Raw genomic sequence first — 17775 nt, forward strand, 5'->3', positions numbered from 1 at the left:
CCCAAACAAGCAGGGGTCCAAGGAAACAAGGGACCCTAAGGAACTGCCGCACTAAGAACCTTGCGGCCAAAAGGAAGCATCTGCCGATGCCTGAATATCCACTTTGTAAAACTTCGAGAAGGTGTGAACGGACGACCAAGTCGCCGCCTTACACACCTGGGCCACAGAAGCCCGATGATGACAGGCCCAAGACGTACTCAGAGACCTGGTAGAATGCGCCTTCACAGGCATGGGAGGAACTTTCCCCTTCAGAGCATAGGCCTGTTCAATGGTCTGTCTGATCCATTCGGCGATGGTGGAAGCCGAGGCCGCCATCCCCTGCCGAGGACCTTCTGGCAGAACAAACAATGCATCCGTCTTGCGAAAAGATTCAGTCGACTTAGGTAAACCCTAATCGCCCGAACAACATCCAAGAAGTGCAAGTCCACCTCCTTCGGATGTTTAGGCCTCGCACAGAGCGAAGGCAAGACAATGTCCTCATTAAGGTGAAATTCCGAAATCCTCTTTGGAAGGAAGGAAGGGTTAGGTCGCAAGACCAACTCATCCAAGTGAATGACCAAATACGGAGACCTGCAGGACAGAGCAGCCAGCTCCGACACCCTGCGAGCCGAAGTGATCGCCACCAAAAAGGCGACCTTTTTGGACAACATAGACAACGAGATCTCCCTGATATTTTCAAATGGAGCACGTTGTAATACGGACAGAACAAGGTTCAAGTCCCAAAGAGGCAGAGGTTCCCTCCTAGGAGGAACCAGATGTCGCACCCCTTAAACAAAAAAAAAAGCTAACCAAGAAGTAGACGCCACAGGACGTTGAAAAAAACACGGCCAGCGCAGAAATCTGACCCTTGATCGTAGCCAGCGCCAAACGCTGGTCAACACCCGAGTGAAGGAAGGCCAACACCCTAGACACCGAGTATGCGCGAGGGGAACACCCCCTGGACTCACACCAGGCAAAATAGGCCTTCCAAGTACGGTAATAGACCTTCCCCGAGGAAGACTTCCTCACGTTGATCAAAGTGTGAATGACCGCAGGGAAGAGACCCCTATCCTTCAGGACCTCGGTTTCAACAGCCAGGCCGTCAAAGCCAGCGACTGTAAAGCAGGATGGAACATTGGTCCTTGACAGAAGATCCTCCCGAAGAGGTAGACGCCATGGAGCGTCGATGACCAGATTTACGAGGTCCGCGTACCAGGACCGGCGAGGCCAGTCCGGCGCCACAAGAATCACCGTGTGCGGTTCCGAGTTCAACTTGCGAAGGAACCTGGCCCGCAGTGGAATCGGTGGAAATGCATACATCAGTCGGTACTGATGCCACGGAGCTACCAACGCGTAGTATCTGACGCGTCTGCCCAAGGATCGCGCGTTCTTGCCACGAACCTTTTTACCTTGTTGTTCAGACGAGACGCGAACAGGCCCACATCCGGAAGACCCCACTTCGCGCACATCTGGAATACATCCGGGTGAAGGGACCACTCTCCCTGGTCCAGGGACTGACGACTCAGATAATCCGCCTGCCAGTTCTCCACCCCCGGAATGTGAACCGCCGTTACCACCGGGACGTGCGTCTCGGCCCAAGACAGAATGTCGGCTACTTCCCGAGCCGCTCGGGCACTCCTGGTGCCCCCTTGGTGGTTGATGTAGGCCACCGCCGTGGCATTGTCCGGCTGTACCCGAACCGGACGGCCCTGCAGCCTGTCCGTCAAACGACGCAGGCAGAGATTTATCGCCCGCAATTCAAGAATGTTGATCGGAAGGGGGGACTCTTCCTCCGACCAAGTCCCCTGGGCGGACAGAACCCCCAGAACACCACCCAAGCCCGACAGGCTGGCATCCGTAGTGACGACCGTCCATGAGAGAGGACGAAAGGACTTGCCCCCCGACACCGTCGAGGACCGGAGCCACCACAGAAGACCCCTTCTGGTGCGAAGACTCAATGAAATCTGGAGATCCAGAGACTGTGGTCGCCCGTCCCACCTGGTCAGGATCTCCGCCTGGAGGCCCCGCGTGTGAAATCGGGCGAAAGGAATCGCCTCGAAAGCCGAGACCATCAATCCCAAACATCGCATGCACTTCCAGAGTGACGAGCACGGAACGTCCCTGAGGGACCTGACTTCTTCCTGAAGAGTCCTGATTCGTCGTCCGGTAGGAAGGCCCTCGCCTGGACCGAGTCCCGAATCATTCCCAGGTAGGGAAGACGAACCGATAGACACAGGGTCGATTTTGAAAAATTTATCGTCCAACCGAACTCTTGCAGAGTTTGCATCGTGACAGACAGGTCCTTCGCCAGACCCTGGCTGGTCGTAGACCGAACCAGAATGTCGTCCAGATATCCTAGGACAGAGACACCTTGGGCTCTCAACAAAGCCAAAACCGGTGCAAGCACCTTGGTGAACACCCTTGGAGCCGAAGCGAGACCAAAGGGTAGCGCCACGAATTGGTAATGATCCTCCGCAATGGCGAATCGAAGGTACCTCTGGTGACCTTCGAAAATTGGAATATGAAGGTACGCATCCTTCAATTCGATGGAGGCCATGTATACCCCCGGAACCAGGGCAGCCACCACCGACCGCAGGGAGTCCATGCGGAACTTGCGAACCCGCACAAAGCGGTTCAGAGATTTTAAGTCCAGAAGTGTACGCACCTTGCCCTCCTTCCTGGGCACGGTGAACAGATTGGAAAAGAACCCCCGAAATCTGTCCCGATGAGGCACCAGAACCACTACTCCCTGAGCTCGCAGGTCCCGCACCGCCAGGTGTAGATCCCGCAACCGCCCCGGGGACAATTGAAGATTTGAGGGAAAAAATCTGCTCGCCGGCCGAGAGAGAAACTCGATCTTGTAGCCAGATCGAACGATTTCCTGAACCCACCTGTCCTGAATGCGGGTCAGCCAGGGTCGAAGAAAAAACGAGAAAACGTTCCCCCACCCCAGAACTGGGTGAGGGCGCCCCTTCAGGCCGCATTGTTACGGGCAGCGGATCCGGACTGACCGGACTTTTGCTTACCGGTCCACGGCTTCTTTTGGGAGCCTTGACCTGTGAAGGGCCTGCCCTTATAGTGTGACCGAAAGGTACGAAAAGAAGCATGCGTCTTACCCGGGGGAACCATAGCCTTGTGGGCTTGGGGCAAGAGCGAGCTCTCACCACCCGTGATCCCTTTAATCAGTGCATCCAAGGGTACGCCAAAAAAAGGCGAGAACCCGTATATGGCAGAATAGTCAAGGTGGTGCGCGAAGATTGGTTCACAGACCAACACTTCAGCCAAATCAAGCGGCGTGACAACACCGCCACGCTGTGCACCCGTGCAGCCAACGGGACTAAATCTAAGTCCGCGTCACACAAATACATGACACCCCGGTGGATTTGATCTACCAAAACCAGTGTTACACTGGAGGCGGCACACACCAATGCTCATCAGTAGCGGGTGAGAAAAGACAACGCAGCTTGAACCTGCTCGGCACAGCAAATGGTTTCCCAATATTGCGTCATTGTACACTAACAGCGCGCTGAAAATCCTCAGTGCAAGGAAAAAACTGCGAAGATTTGCGTCTTCGCTGCGTCCCATAAGAGGCCAGAACAGTAGGAACACAAGGCTCATCCTGCAAACGCAGCGTTTGTTTGATAGAAGCAACTAAGCTATCCACGAGTGCAAGCTCTTCAGACGAGCCAGGGGGAGAATAATCAACCCCTTCAATCCCAGCCTCCACTTCGGACCCTAACAGGTCCAGGGACGAACGGGACCCCGATAAGGAAACCCCAGCCATAGCAGCCCCCGCACCATCACCCTCTGAAGCAGAGGAAATTGAAACTCCGGGCCTTTTTGTGGATTGAGCAACTAAAAGCATGTGCACCTGAGCAGCAAGGTTAGCCACAACAGTAGCCAAATCACCCCCGTCGGGGGAAGCAGCAGCAGTCCCCTGGCCCCCCACCAAAGTGAGAGGAAACTTGCTTTCCTGAGAATCCATGCCAAATCCAACAAAATAAGAGTATTAACAAAAAAAGGGAGCACTGCCCCTTTAACAGCGCGGCGAGAGCAGCCCACCGCAACACAAGCACACACTGACCCCCACAGGGATTACAGAAACTTAGGCAAGGAATACCGGGGGAAGGAAAATAAACCTGAAGAAACCACTTAGCTGCTGCACCGATCGCTGTAGCACAGGGAAGGAAATGATGCAAGTACAGATCGCTCCTATAAGCCCATTGAAGGCTCCACAAAAATGGCCGCCGGTGAGGGACAAGAAAGAAAAGCAGAGCATGCAGCGCTGACATGTGGCCCGAGCGGTCGCTGCCAAAATGGCGGCGATTGGCGCCAAAAGACCCCGCTCCTATCTCATAGAGATGGCCAGCACACACTTGCAGTCATAATAAAAATGGCGGACCACCGTAGCGGCCGCCGCATGTATGCACCAACATGTAATAAAAGCATGCCCCATACATTACACCACATAAAAATGGCGGGCTGCCGTAGCGGCCGCCGCATGTATGCACTAACATGTAATAAAAACATGCCCCATACACATACAGCCTGTCACACATATCTTCATACAAGTAACACTGAGCAGTGTACAGCAGCCCCCCTCCTTGCAGCCCACAGCAGCATTAGGTCAGACAGGGAGCCCAGCAGTATGAACAGGCATGCAGGTTACACAGTCCCAGACTGACACCCACTACATATACAGGTCCCCACAGAAAAGTACACTTACCTCCATGCATGGCGTGAGGAACCCGCACAGGCGAACAAGCCACTGTACATTGTGACAGGGAGAGTCGCAGTCAGGACGCAGCAGAACCGCGGTGCGAAACCGCATGGCGTCCAGTGAGGTAGCCACCTCACCATAGCATCCCTGCAGCGAACAGGGATGGGTCGTTCACATATGCCAGGAAAAATACCTGACTGAACGCTCGATGGCAGGCTGGGAAGCCACTGGCCCACAACCTGCAAGCAGGGGGGATCAGCCCGAGACCCAGCCCGCATGATCCTCTTCATCAGAAGACTAACTAAAGCTGACAAAAGAAACAGCTAAGTAAAGAGAGAGAAAAAACTCAAATAAAATCCAAAAAAGAAAGAAAGGCTGAGACAGAATGTCTCAGCACAGAAACCTCCAGCCACTCCTTACAAGCTAGGACAATGAAACTGGAGAGGAATCAGGAAGCAGGGAGGTAATTGCCTGAGGGGACCACCCCCTGGGGGTGGGATATGTTGAAAGCTTTAATATTAACATATTCTGTTGCCTAGCTACTCCTATGAAGCGGAAGTCAATTACCCAATTGTGACGAATATGAAGAGGCGGTGACTGTCGGAGGACGTAAGAGAAAATCCGTTTTTTTCTTATCTTTGCATGTGATTAGTCTTTGCAAAGTAAAGCTTTGCCTCATTTGCACTTGCAAAGTGCACAGTCTATTTGCGTTTAATAAATTAAAGCGGAGTTCCAGCCATTTACTCACCTGTCCAACGGTCCAGCGATGCGGCCGCCGGAAGCCTCGATCCTCTCCCACGGCGCCGGCATCACTGCTGTGGGCACCCGGCTGTTACAGTTTACGGCTTCACAGCCGGGTGCCCACTGCGCATGCGCGAGTCGCGCTGCGCGCCGTGATTGGCCGGCAATCTTCTGGGACCTCCGACGTGTCCCAGAAGATTGCAGGGAGGGAGGGGGAGAGGAGAACTTCCGCTCAGGGCGCCGCAGCGCTCCGAGCGGAAGTGGGAGCGGGTACCTGTCAAAACTAGGTACCCGCTCCCCCCCCCCAAAAAATGACATGCCAAATGTGGCATGTCGGGGGGTCAGGACTCCCTAAAGCGGAGGTTCCCCTTTTGGGTGGAACTCCGCTCTAACTCCACTGTATCGTTATATGAAAATCTGTATCCAAACCTAAAGATTAACTTCCCAGTGTAACACACCATCCAACATCTGGTGGTAAACAAAACTCACCAGACAATTTTGACCTTTTTATTACAGATAGTATAACAGATGGTTAAACGCACAGAAAACTCTCTATAGTAACCATCAGGGTCAGGTGCGGTCTTCACTTCTCATCTCAAGAGAATCAGATCTTTCTCGCACACACACACACACATTTTATTAAGTGCAGAATGATGGGCTAGAAAAACACATACATGTGGAATAAGATCACTATTCACAAAATCATGTAAATCAAACCAGTATCATCCATTTGTCCTTAAAGTGTTACTAAACCCACCACAGTAAAATCAGTCTGTATATGCAAAAAGACTGTTTGATCCGGTCTTCTCTGATCCTCTCCTCCTTGAACTGTCCCCAATAGATTTCCTGATAATACAGAGGCTGGGGGACAAGCTGCACATGCTTAGTTTGGTATGTATTGCTATAGAGTTTTTTTTTTTTCTTGGGAAGGTGCATGTGATCAGCACAGGTCCAATCAGCACTGTCCAGATAGAGGGTCAGGGCTTCTGCATCCTGATAGGTCAGTCAGTGCAGAATGTAAACACCTACTACAAGCTTTAAGCAGACACTGGCAGAAGTCACAAAACTGCTACATACTGCTGATAAAAAAAAAAAGATTTTTGTAAGATCTTACCGTAAAATCCTTTTCTCTGATGTCCATCGACAGACGCAGCCTCATCTCCATGAGCTGAGTGGGTTTATGCTCCTCCTATCAGGAGTAGTCTAGGCAGGAAAATTTGAATACACACGCCCAGGGGGCTGTCCCTCCAAGCATAAACCCCCCCTGCACAACCCAGCACATCAGTTTAGTTTAAAAGCAGTGAGGACAACAGAACCAACCCCAAACAGAGGGGCGGGTGCTGCGCCTGTCGATGGACATCAGAGAAAAATATTTTACGGTAAGATCTTACAAAAATCGTATTTTCTCTATCGTCCATCGACAGATATAGCCTCATCTTCATGAGCTGAGTGGGACGTCCCAAAGCAGTTTAGGCATGAGGGGTGGGAAAACGCAAACAGACAGTAAAGTCAACTCCAAAAGGCTAAACTTACCCAACCAGGCAACATGGAGCTCAACCAAACAACAGGAGCTCACCTAGATAAAAGACGATGAAGAGAAGTACAAACATTCTTTCATGAAACAGCAGCCTGCAAAACCATGCGGCCAAAAGAGGCATCCGAAGAAGCCAACAAACCCACCTTGTAAAATTGGGCAATGGTGTGCACAGATGACCAAGTCGCTGCCTAAAAAACTGCCTGAACAACCGTCTGCCTGATCCATCTAGAAATAGTCGCAGCAGACGCAGCTAAACCTTTGCGAGGACCGTCCAGAAGGACAAAGAGAGAGTCCGACTTCCTGAAGGACTCAATACCAGTCAGTTAAAGCCTTATCGCCCAAACCACATCCAGAGAGTGCAAGGCAATTTCCTTTTTGGCTTAGGACATGAGGAAGGCAACACAATGTCTTCATTCAAGTGAAAATCCAACCCCACCTTAGGAAGAAAGGACAGATTAGGTTGGAGGATCACTTTATCCCTGTGGACCACCAATAAGGCGAACAACAGGACAATGCGCCAACTCAGACTCTGCGGGCAGAAGTGATAGCCACAAGGAAGGCAAACGTCTGCGACAAAGAAAGCAGAGAAATCTCCCTAATATTTTTAAAAGGAGGCTTTTGAAGAACAGACAAAACCACATTAAGATCCCACGGCGGTAGCGGGGATCTCCTCGGAGGGGCCAGATGACGCACCCCCTGAACAAATGTGCGAATCAAACTAGGAGTAGCCAATGGATGTTGGAAGTAAATAGCCAAGGCCAAAACCTGGCCCTTGATAGTACCCAATGCCAAGTGCTGCTCAACCCCTTTTTGTAAAAAGGCCAAAACCTTAACTATTGAAAACAAGCGAGGGTTCAGCTGCAGCAATTCACACCAAGAAATGTACGATTTCCCCGTACAATGATAGATCTTCCTAGTTGTTGACTTCCTGGCCTTTCTACAGCCAAGCCGTGAAAGCCAGTGACCGTAAAGCAGGACGGAAGATCAGTCCTTGAGATAGTAGATCTTCCCACAAAGGAAGACGCCATGGAGGATCCACAACCATTTTTACCAGCTCTGCGTACCAAGACCGCCGAGGCCAGTCTGGTGCCACCTGAACGACCGGAATGCATTCCATCGCCACCCTGCGAAGAAACCTTGGGAGGAGAATGAGCAGAGGGAAGGCATAGATCAGGCGATACTGACTCCAAGAAAGGAGCCACCAGAGCGTCTGTGGCGTCGGCCAGAGAATCCTTAGACCTGGCCACAAACCTCTGAACTTTCCTGTTGAGGCAAGACGCAAACAGATCCACGTCCGGGGTCCCCAACCAGACACACAGGAGATGAAACACCTCCGGATGCAGGGACCACTCCCCCTGATCCAACACCTGACGACTCAAGTAATTCGCTTGCCAATTCTCCACACCCGGGATGTGGACTGTAGAAAGAGCCGGAACATTATGTTCCACCCATACCAAAATCTCAGCCACCTCCTTGGCCGCCAGGGCACTCCTGGTATCCCCTTGATGATTGATGTAAGCCATGGCTGTGGCATTGTCCGACTGGAACCAAACCGGAGAGCCGTGTAGCCGACTCGTTCAGTGAAGCAGGAAGAGCTTGATCGCTCTCAGCTCAAGAATATTGATCGGCAAGGAAGACTCTTCCGACGCCCAAGTCCCCTGAGCACAGAGCTTCCCCAGCAGTCCACCCCAGCCTGATAGGCTGGCGTCCGTGGTGACCACCGTCCAAAACACCGGCAGAAAGGACTTGTCATGGCACAGGACAGGTGACTGGACCCACCAACTTTAGGCTTTCCAGGGCAGCTGAAATCACGGCCAGCGTCTGCGATCTGGACTGTCTGGGAGTCGCACAGAGTGGTTCGGAGGGTGAAATTCCAGTTTGGGACTCAATAGTGCAAATTGCAAAAAACAGAGTACTGTAGCTTTAAAAATGCCGATCGTGGTATCCACCACCGATCGCAGCAATCTGCAGGGAGCCCCTTTAAATCAAACTGATAGCAGAAAGTGCAAGGATATGCACCCTCAATACTTTACCACCTCAGATACACAACTTCCTGAATCTTCCACAGCACGGAGAGAGAAGCAGGAAATGACCACACAGGAAGTGATGTCGCCTGATAGGGATACACTACCAAATATAGCACCAGGGCTACACAAAGATGGATGCCCATACAAAACAATAGGAAGCTGCAGGGAAAAAGGCTGCCCCATACAAGTCTATGGGGAAAAAATTCCATTGCCCACACCTAAGATGGTACCGCCCACAGCGCACCATGCAGCTAGGGACCGACACATTAAGGCCTCAGGAACAACAACGGAGACCAACAAGCCTAAGTACCATGTCACGCACCCCTCCCCCCCCCCCACCGAGTGCCAGAGCGCCCCAGACACACAGCCCCCGCAGGGACAGGGAGAGGGAAGGACACACAGACCGGGCACCAGGGCAGACCAGGGTGATCTCTTGGGAGGCACAAATCCCATTATCCCCAGGGGAGGGCCCACATCCCCTCAAGGCCAGCCGGGGCAAGGGGGGCACAGTTACTTAACACACCATGGACCGGGTGGGCTCTGCTCCGGGCAGACTGCCTCCCACCCGAAGTGGGGGTGCTGCCACCCAAGGAGTACGCTGCGACTCAGGGTGTTCCAGGTCGTTGCATCCCAGGGAGGCATCCGCTCGCAGGCTCGTCCCCCTCTGGACAAGGGGGCACCGTCGTAGGTAGGCCTAGGTCGGAACTTAACCTGCTCACGCTTGTAGGCCAGACTGGGGAGTGGGGGACCAGAAGGATCTAGATTATCCAGTACGAAGCCCCAGCCGACATCGTTGCTTGTAGATCACCACACCAGGAAATTCTTCTTCTAGCTAGAAAGTGAGTAAAGAGAAATAAAAGAAAATACTCTGAAAACCCGAAAAGCACGAAACCTAGGTCTAGTCCTTCTCTAGGCAGAAAACAAACTGATGTGCTGGGATGTGCAGGGGGATTTTATGCCTGGAGGGACAGCCCCCTGGGCGTGTGTATTCAACTTTTCCTGATGGGAGAAGCATAAACCCACTTAGCTCATGGAGATGAGGCTGCGTCTTTCGATAGACGATAGAGAAAATTAAATAGGGTAAAATGAATCGGCGCTTAAATCACCCCCCATAAGAATAAATAATAAAAACTTTTAAAACCAAGCACAGCAACTGCAAAAGTACGATGATAATATTTAAAGATATAGGTGATTTTGTGCAAATAATGCAAAGGATAAAACGTATAAAATATCATAAAGTGGCAGAGGACTTTCACGCTGACTCAGCGTCGGAATATCATTCGCTTTTCTTTGAAATCCTCTATCTGTACACGCCTCCAGGAGGTTAACTATAAGATCTTGACGCACTGGTACTATACGCCAACGAGGATAGCGGGTTTCTTCCCAGAAGCATCGGACAGGTGCTGGCGGTGCCGAGTGGACCGTGGGACGATGCTCCATATCCTCTGGAGCTGTCCAGTGCTGAGCGACTTTTGGAGACAGGTCAGAGAGATATCTCAGCGAATGACCGACTTCGTACTCCGCGATGACCCAGCACTTTTCCTCCTCCATTGTTCCTCCATCAAGCCTGATCACTATAAAAAAATCCATCCTCCGCCACCTCTTCAACCTTCAACCAATGGTTCCTTAAAAGCAGGCTCCTCTGGGACTTTAATGGAAAGCCAGTATCGACATCAAGGGATGAAATCCTGGATAAGGTTTGGAGCTCAAACCCACGATAAAAGGAGGCACTTCATGGTGTAGTACGTTTCAAATGGTAACATTTATTAATTTAAAAGAATGCACTCACATAAATGTAGGCATATAACAGCATAAAAGTAGCGTGGCAGCGGCTTAGGCAGTAGTATCCAGGGACTTCCGGTCTCGGCCAAGGACCGGAAGTGACGTCAGACGCTTCTCCCGACTAGTTGCGTCACAGCAGACATGTGACTTTCTCAAGGGATGAGAAGCATGGCTGACGTACTTGTTTAAATAGCCAACGGTCACTATAGCGACCGCTGTAAACACATGTAATATACACATCAACTACCAGATGGAGCTCCAAGTATGTAAACAACATAGCAGCATAATACAAGAGGAGCAGAATAACTTAGTTGATGCAGATTCTTCACAAATACAGTTATTAAAAAATCGAGAGAGATAATTCATATTACATATTGATAGCATAAAAAATAGCAACATATGATGATAATATTTAGGAGTGAGATAAATAGATCATAAAAAATATATCAAAATATCATAACCATTAAAGATTAAAATTGGTAATCACTCAAAAATAGGACCAATAATAGAATATGAGTAAAAACAAAAAACTGAACAGGCTATAGAAACCAATAGAATTAATAAAGGTAAAAAGGAGTAACAGAAGATGATGGAGAAGGACACCAAATAACACTAAAATTAATGACCTCATAAGCAAGGAAAATATATGTCAAATGCATAAACATGAGAAAATATTATATCTTCCATATATATGCACATAATAAACAAACATACACGTGGAGGTAGGGAGTAGAAAGCTCAGAAACAGATTAAAAATCAGAAATAAAACAATTGAGATCAAACTCAATGTTCAAGCCGGACGGTGAAAAAGATTGGATTTCATAAATCCATCTTGATTCAGCTTTACTGAGGATGTTAACTTTATTGCTGCCTCTCCAGTGAGGTTTATATTTCTCTATGCCACAGAAAGTTAAAGAAGAGGGGTCTTTTTGATGGTAATCCAGAAAATGTTTAGAGACACTGTGCTTTGGATAGCCTTTCTGAATATTCTGGACGTGTTCTCTAAGGCGTTTCCACAGGGGTCTCTTGGTGCGACCCACATATTGGAGCTTGCAAGAGCATTGTAAAAGATACACAGCCCCTTCTGTTCTGCAAGAAATGAATTCCTTTATATATTTTTTACATGTAACTGTGGATTCAAATTCAATGCATTTTTTCTTTGGAAATTTAGTGCGTTTACAGGCAAAACAACCCTTACAGGGATAGAAGCCTTTTCCCTCAAAGAAGCTAAATGGAGCCTTGGGGGGTGGTTCCACAATATTTTTAGCTAGTTGGTCTCGCAAGGTGGGGGCTCTTCTGTAAGTAAATCTTGGGCGACTTGGGAGTATCTGTTGTAGGGTTTTATCCGCCAATAAGATGTTCCAATGTTTTTTGAAGATTTTTTCAACTTTTTTATGTTGGATGTTATAGTCCAGGATGACATTCAATGTTTGTTGAGATTGTTTTTCTCGTATAGTGTCTTTCAGTAAAGTATCTCTTTCCAAAATACCCACTTCATTGATTTTTTTCTTCGATAAAAGAGTGTTTATAGCCTTTTTCTAAAAACCTTGTCTTTAATATCTCTGCTTGTTCTACATAGTGAGTTTTTTCAGTGCAGTTTCTTCGTAGTCGTATAAGTTGCCCCTTAGGAATGTTAGTTAACCAGGGTTTGTGGTGACAACTGGTTAATGGGAGGTAACTATTTCTATCGACTGGTTTGAAGTAAGTCTTGGTCTTTATCTTTTTTTCTTCATGCCAGATTTCCAAGTTGAGAAAGTTAATAGTTGTTTTATTAATCTCCCATTTGAGAGAGATGTTTTTAGTGTTCATATTTAATGATTGTCCGAAATCAAGTAGATCTTTTTCATCTCCAGACCATATCACTATGATATAATCTATAAATCTCTTATAGAGGATTAGTTGGTCTGGTTTATTCTGATATACTGCAGTCTTTTCCCACTGTGACATGAAGATGTTTGCTACGCTAGGCGCAAACTTGGCTCCCATCGCAATTCCCTTCGTTTGCTGATAATCGTTATTCTGATACCAGAAATAGTTGTGTTCCAAACTATAGTTACATAGTTACATAGTTACATAGTAGGTGAGGTTGAATAAAGACAATAGTCCATCCAGTTCAACCTGTGTAGGCATGTGTGGCTGTAATCATCTCCCATACCCCTGAATGTTCTGATCCTTGAGATGTAAGTCTAAGAGTCTTTTGAAAGCCACCATACTACCCGCAGAAACCACCTCTTGTGGTAGAGAATTCCACAATCTTGTTGCCCTAACAGTAAAGAACCCCCCGCGTTGCCTGAGGTTAAAACGCTTCTCCTCTAATCGCATTGTATGCCCTCGAGTCCTCATGCAATCCCTTCGAATGAACAGCTTTTTTTCTAAGCTGGGATCCCCATTAAGATATTTATAAATTGCTATCATGTCCCCCCTCAGACGTCTCTTCTCCAGGGAGAATAAATCGAGCGATTGTAGATGCTCTTCATAGTCAAGGTCCTCCAATCCCCTAATTAGTTTAGTTGCCCTTCTCTGGACTCTCTCCAGCTCCAACACATCCCTCCTGAGGACTGGCGACCAGAACTGGACGGAATACTCCAGATGCGGTCGGACCAGAGTTTTATAAAGTGGAAGGATTATAGTCTTATCTCTGGAATGCATCCCTTTCTTTATGCATGCTAATATTCTGTTGGCTTTGGAAGCTGCCGCTTGACATTGCATGCATATTTCAGACATTTTAATAGGAATTTTCTTTGTGGGTGTTTTAAATCACTCATCTCCTTAAGGGACCATTTGACTGAAGATAAAGCTTCTTGGTGGTCTATTATGGTATATAGACTGGAAACATCCGCTGTGGCCAAAAAAATGTCGTTTGATCTAACTTCTACATTATCAAGTAGTTGTATTAAATGTTTCGTATCTTTCAAGAACGAAGTAGTTTTGCGGACTACTGGTTGCAGGAACCAGTCTATATATTAGCCAAGTCTTGCACCTACGGAGTTAATCCCATTAACAATGGGTCTTCCCGGGGGGTTTTCCCTATCCTTATGGATCTTTGGTAAAAGATAAATAATCGGGATTCTGCAAGTCTTGGGGACAAGGTATTTGGCTTCTTTATCATTCAAGAAATCTTTTTCTTTACCATATTTTACCAATTTTTCTAGATCTTTCTTAAAAGTGTGGGTAGGATTTTTTGTTAATTTAATATAAGTAGGGACGTCATTCAATTGTCTCTCCATCTCATTCTTATATGCTTCTTTAGACATCACAATAATGGAACCACCCTTATCCGCCAGTGACTCCGCTGATGTTAAAGATTCCATTTCCTATTACTCTCTTTTTCTTTTGCTTCCTCTTCAAGAAGCAAAAGAAAAAAAAAAAAAAAAAGAAAAAGAGAGTAATAGGAAATGGAATCTTTAACATCAGCGGAGTCACTCTAACAGAACCAGAATTGAAAATACTCGATAAAGGTTTAAAATTTGCACCAATAAAAAATTTAAATAAATTTGACACTTATGTACATATTCTAAAGTTTACCAGGAGACTCAACATTAAGAAATACATGTTATCCAAACCAGGAGAAAAAACTCATAATGGACCACCCTCCACTTATTATTCCCATACCACGTTAAGAAATAAATCCTTGTTCAAGCGTCTCCAGATGACGTCGTACTGACGAAAGGCGTAGGGCCTGGCTTATTACGTCATTTCCGGTAGCTGTGATTCAGGCTGGTGGAACGCGGAAGCGGAACAGCCCGGCGGACCCTGCATGCCTGAAAGTGAACTCCTAACATGTGAGTGGACACTACACCTGCTTTTTTACCTCATACATGCTATACTACGCAATGGAGGCTATTTCTTGTTGCAGTAAATGAGGGGAATCGAGCCAAACAGGACAAGAAGTGCGGTAAGCAATCACACCCAGTGGAGATCCACGGGATGCTAATTTTCCCCATTGTATAAGCACTGTGTACCGTGTACTTGATATACTGGCTCACAAAGCACTGAAGCACTACCCAAGTGGTGACACTATAAGTTTTTAATATATGCACATATGCACTTTATGACGGTATAATTTTTAGTGCTTGCACCGCATTGCTTTTACAACAGGTTGTTTAAAAACGCACAGTATATGTTTTAAAACGCACAGCACATGTTTTAAAACGCACAATTTTGTAACAAAATAATTTTAAAAACGCACAACACATTTTCTTTCCCATTTTATGTGCATGGTTTTAAAGAACGCACAGCACAATTTCTTGGTGATAGCGCCTAGCACCAACACCTTTGCACTTTCTTATCACTCACTGCCTCAGTGGCAGGTTGGCGGCAGCTCATCATCACCTCCAAATATCACCGTTACTAACATACTGAAGGCTCCATAGCGCTGGTATCTACCCGAAATCCTCATATCAGAATCTGGAAGCCCCCTTTAACAAGGGGGCCCCCAGATCCCACCCCCCATGTGGGATCGTCTCTGCGACCTGCCTCTGGGTGACCTCCTGCCTTGCTGGGGTTGTGTCCCTTCATCACTTTCCTCCTCTGCTTTATCAGGCAGCCAGATATGGTCAGAGACCTCCTCATCATCATCCCTTCCCTGCTCATCGCTGCAGCCAACTTTCAGTGCACTGCTGGAACATCATGGCCAATTGGTTCTCCCTGCCTTGTGCCCCCTTCTCCTTTTGCTCTTCTCCACAGCCTTGGAGTCAATTAATTGATGTGCATCGTCTTGTAAAAAGCGGCTCACTTTGTGCTGCAAAAATTATAGACTCCTCTGTGACAGTTGGTGGGAAAATGGTAGTAGTAGCTGTAGATGATGAGGCTTAATAGGGCAGTTTGGAACCTGGGATGGAGTGAAAGCTAGTTCCACTTCCTGCTATAGAACTTCAGTTTGTAACAAGCAGTGTCAGAAGAATACATAACCCAACTCAACAGAGGGGTGGGTGTTGTGTCCGTCAATGAGCATCAGAGAAAAGGATTTTACAGTAAGACAAAAATCTAGTTTCCTCTTTCGTTCATTGACGGACACAGTCCTATATCTTCTTTGACCTTGGGGACGTCCCAAAGCAGTGTCAACATGAGGGGTGGGAAACCCAGCGATACACATAGTTCCCAAAAGGGCTAAACATAGCTAACCGGGTAAACCAGGAGCTCAAACAGGAAGAACTAAAGCTCACCAACCAGAAAAAAATAAACCATCAAGAGTCAGGAGCCTCTGCAACAGCAGTCTGCAAACCTTTGCGGCCGAACACAGCATCCGCAGATGCGAGACATCCACCTTGTAAAAGTTTGTTAATGTATGCACAGACGACCTTCACACCTGGACAAATGAAGCCTGATGATGGAAGGCCCAGTAGGCACTAAGCGCCCTTGTAAAATGTGCTTTAACAAGGAAAGGAGGAACCTGACCCCTGATGGAATAGGCCAGCATCACTGCCTGCCTGATCCATCTAGAAATGATCACAGCAGATGCAGACTGTCCATCCGTAAGGACAAATAAGAAATCAGATTTCAGAATCGACTCCAGAATCGAGTCGTCGCCATGCCCGAACCACATCCAGGGATCAAGGGTTCCCAAATGAGTATGTAGCAACTCAGCTGTAGGCAGTCTTGTAGCAAAGTCCTTGTGGTGATAGGGTAGGCAATAAAATGTGTGTAACTAGTAGTGTGATGAAACACCTGGTCATCCATCTGAGACTAATCTTTGAGTGGTTGAGTTTTATCACCAAAATTTGAAAAACTTAAACGGTAAAGTGAATACAATCCAAACAAAGACCTGGCTTTTACAGTAATGGCCATTTATACAGGGTTACCCTGTCTTACCTTCACACAACGCTGGACTGTATATAGAGTCCAGGCTTTGCCTGTCATTGTGGGCATACCCCAATGCAGTCTTTAGGGTCTGGGTCCAAAAGGAATGAACCACTGCCCTGGACTTATACAGCTGGTTAAATAATGAATTTGATCCCCTGCAGATTTTGTAAGCTTGCCCACTTAGAAAGAAATTAAGGGTCTATAATTTTTATCATAGATGTATTTTAAATGATAGGGACAGAATATCAACCACAAATCCAGAAAAAAACACGATACAAATGTTATAAATTGAGTTGTGGTTCAGTGAGTAAAATAATTATTTGATCCCCAAAGCAAAACATGACTTAGTACTTGGGGAGAAACCCATGTTGGCAAGCACGGAATTAAGATGTTCCTTGTAGCTGGCTACCAGGTTTGCACACATCTTAGGAGAGATTGTGGTCCACTCTTCCTTACAGATCTTCTCTAGATCCTTAAGGTTTCTTGGCTGTTGCTTTGCACCTCGAAGTTTCAGCTCCCTCCATAAATTTTCTATAGAGTTAAGGTCTGGAGACTGGCTAGGCCACTCCATGACCTTAATGTGCCTCTTCTTAAGCCACTCTTTTGTTGCCTTGGCAGTATGTTTTGGGTTATCGTCATCCTGGAAGACCCATCCACAGCATCTCCATAAAGATAGTCAGCAGAGGGAAGCATGAAGTGCTCTAGAATTTCCTGGTAGAGGGATGTGCTGACTTTGGACTTGATAAACCAATTGTGAAGAATTTGGGGGAGATGTTGCTCAGTGGTCCTTTTTTGCAGAAAATTTTGCATTTCATTTGGAGATCAAGGTCCCAGAGTCTGGAGAAAGAGTGGAGAGGCACAGAACCCAAGTTACATGAGGTCCAGTGTGAAGTTTCCACAGTCAGTGATGATTTGGGGAGCCATATCATCTGCTGGTGTTGGTCCACTGTGATTTATCAAGTCCAAAGTCAGCTCAGCCCTCTACCAGGAAATTCTAGAGCACGTAATGCTTCCCTCTGCTGACCAGCTTTATGGAGATGCTAATTTATTTTTCCAGCATGACTTGGCACCTGCCTACAATGTCAAAAGTACCAATACCTGGTTTAATGATCATGGTATCATTGTGCTTAATTGGCCAGCAAACTTGCCTGACATAAAACCCATAGAGAATCTGTAAGGTATTGTCA

At 47.4% G+C, this 17775-nt stretch overlaps 1 protein-coding gene across 1 annotated transcript in view; it reads right to left on the reverse strand.

Moving 5' to 3' along the window:
* CEP162 (centrosomal protein 162) overlaps positions 1-17775 on the reverse strand; it is a 332984-nt gene that overhangs the window by 156389 nt on the left and 158820 nt on the right. The gene's annotated exons all lie outside the window — the stretch shown is intronic.

The sequence above is a fragment of the Pelophylax lessonae genome, assembly GCF_965119305.1.
Source record: "Pelophylax lessonae genome assembly, chromosome: 3".
Taxonomy (NCBI): Eukaryota; Metazoa; Chordata; class Amphibia; order Anura; family Ranidae; genus Pelophylax; species Pelophylax lessonae.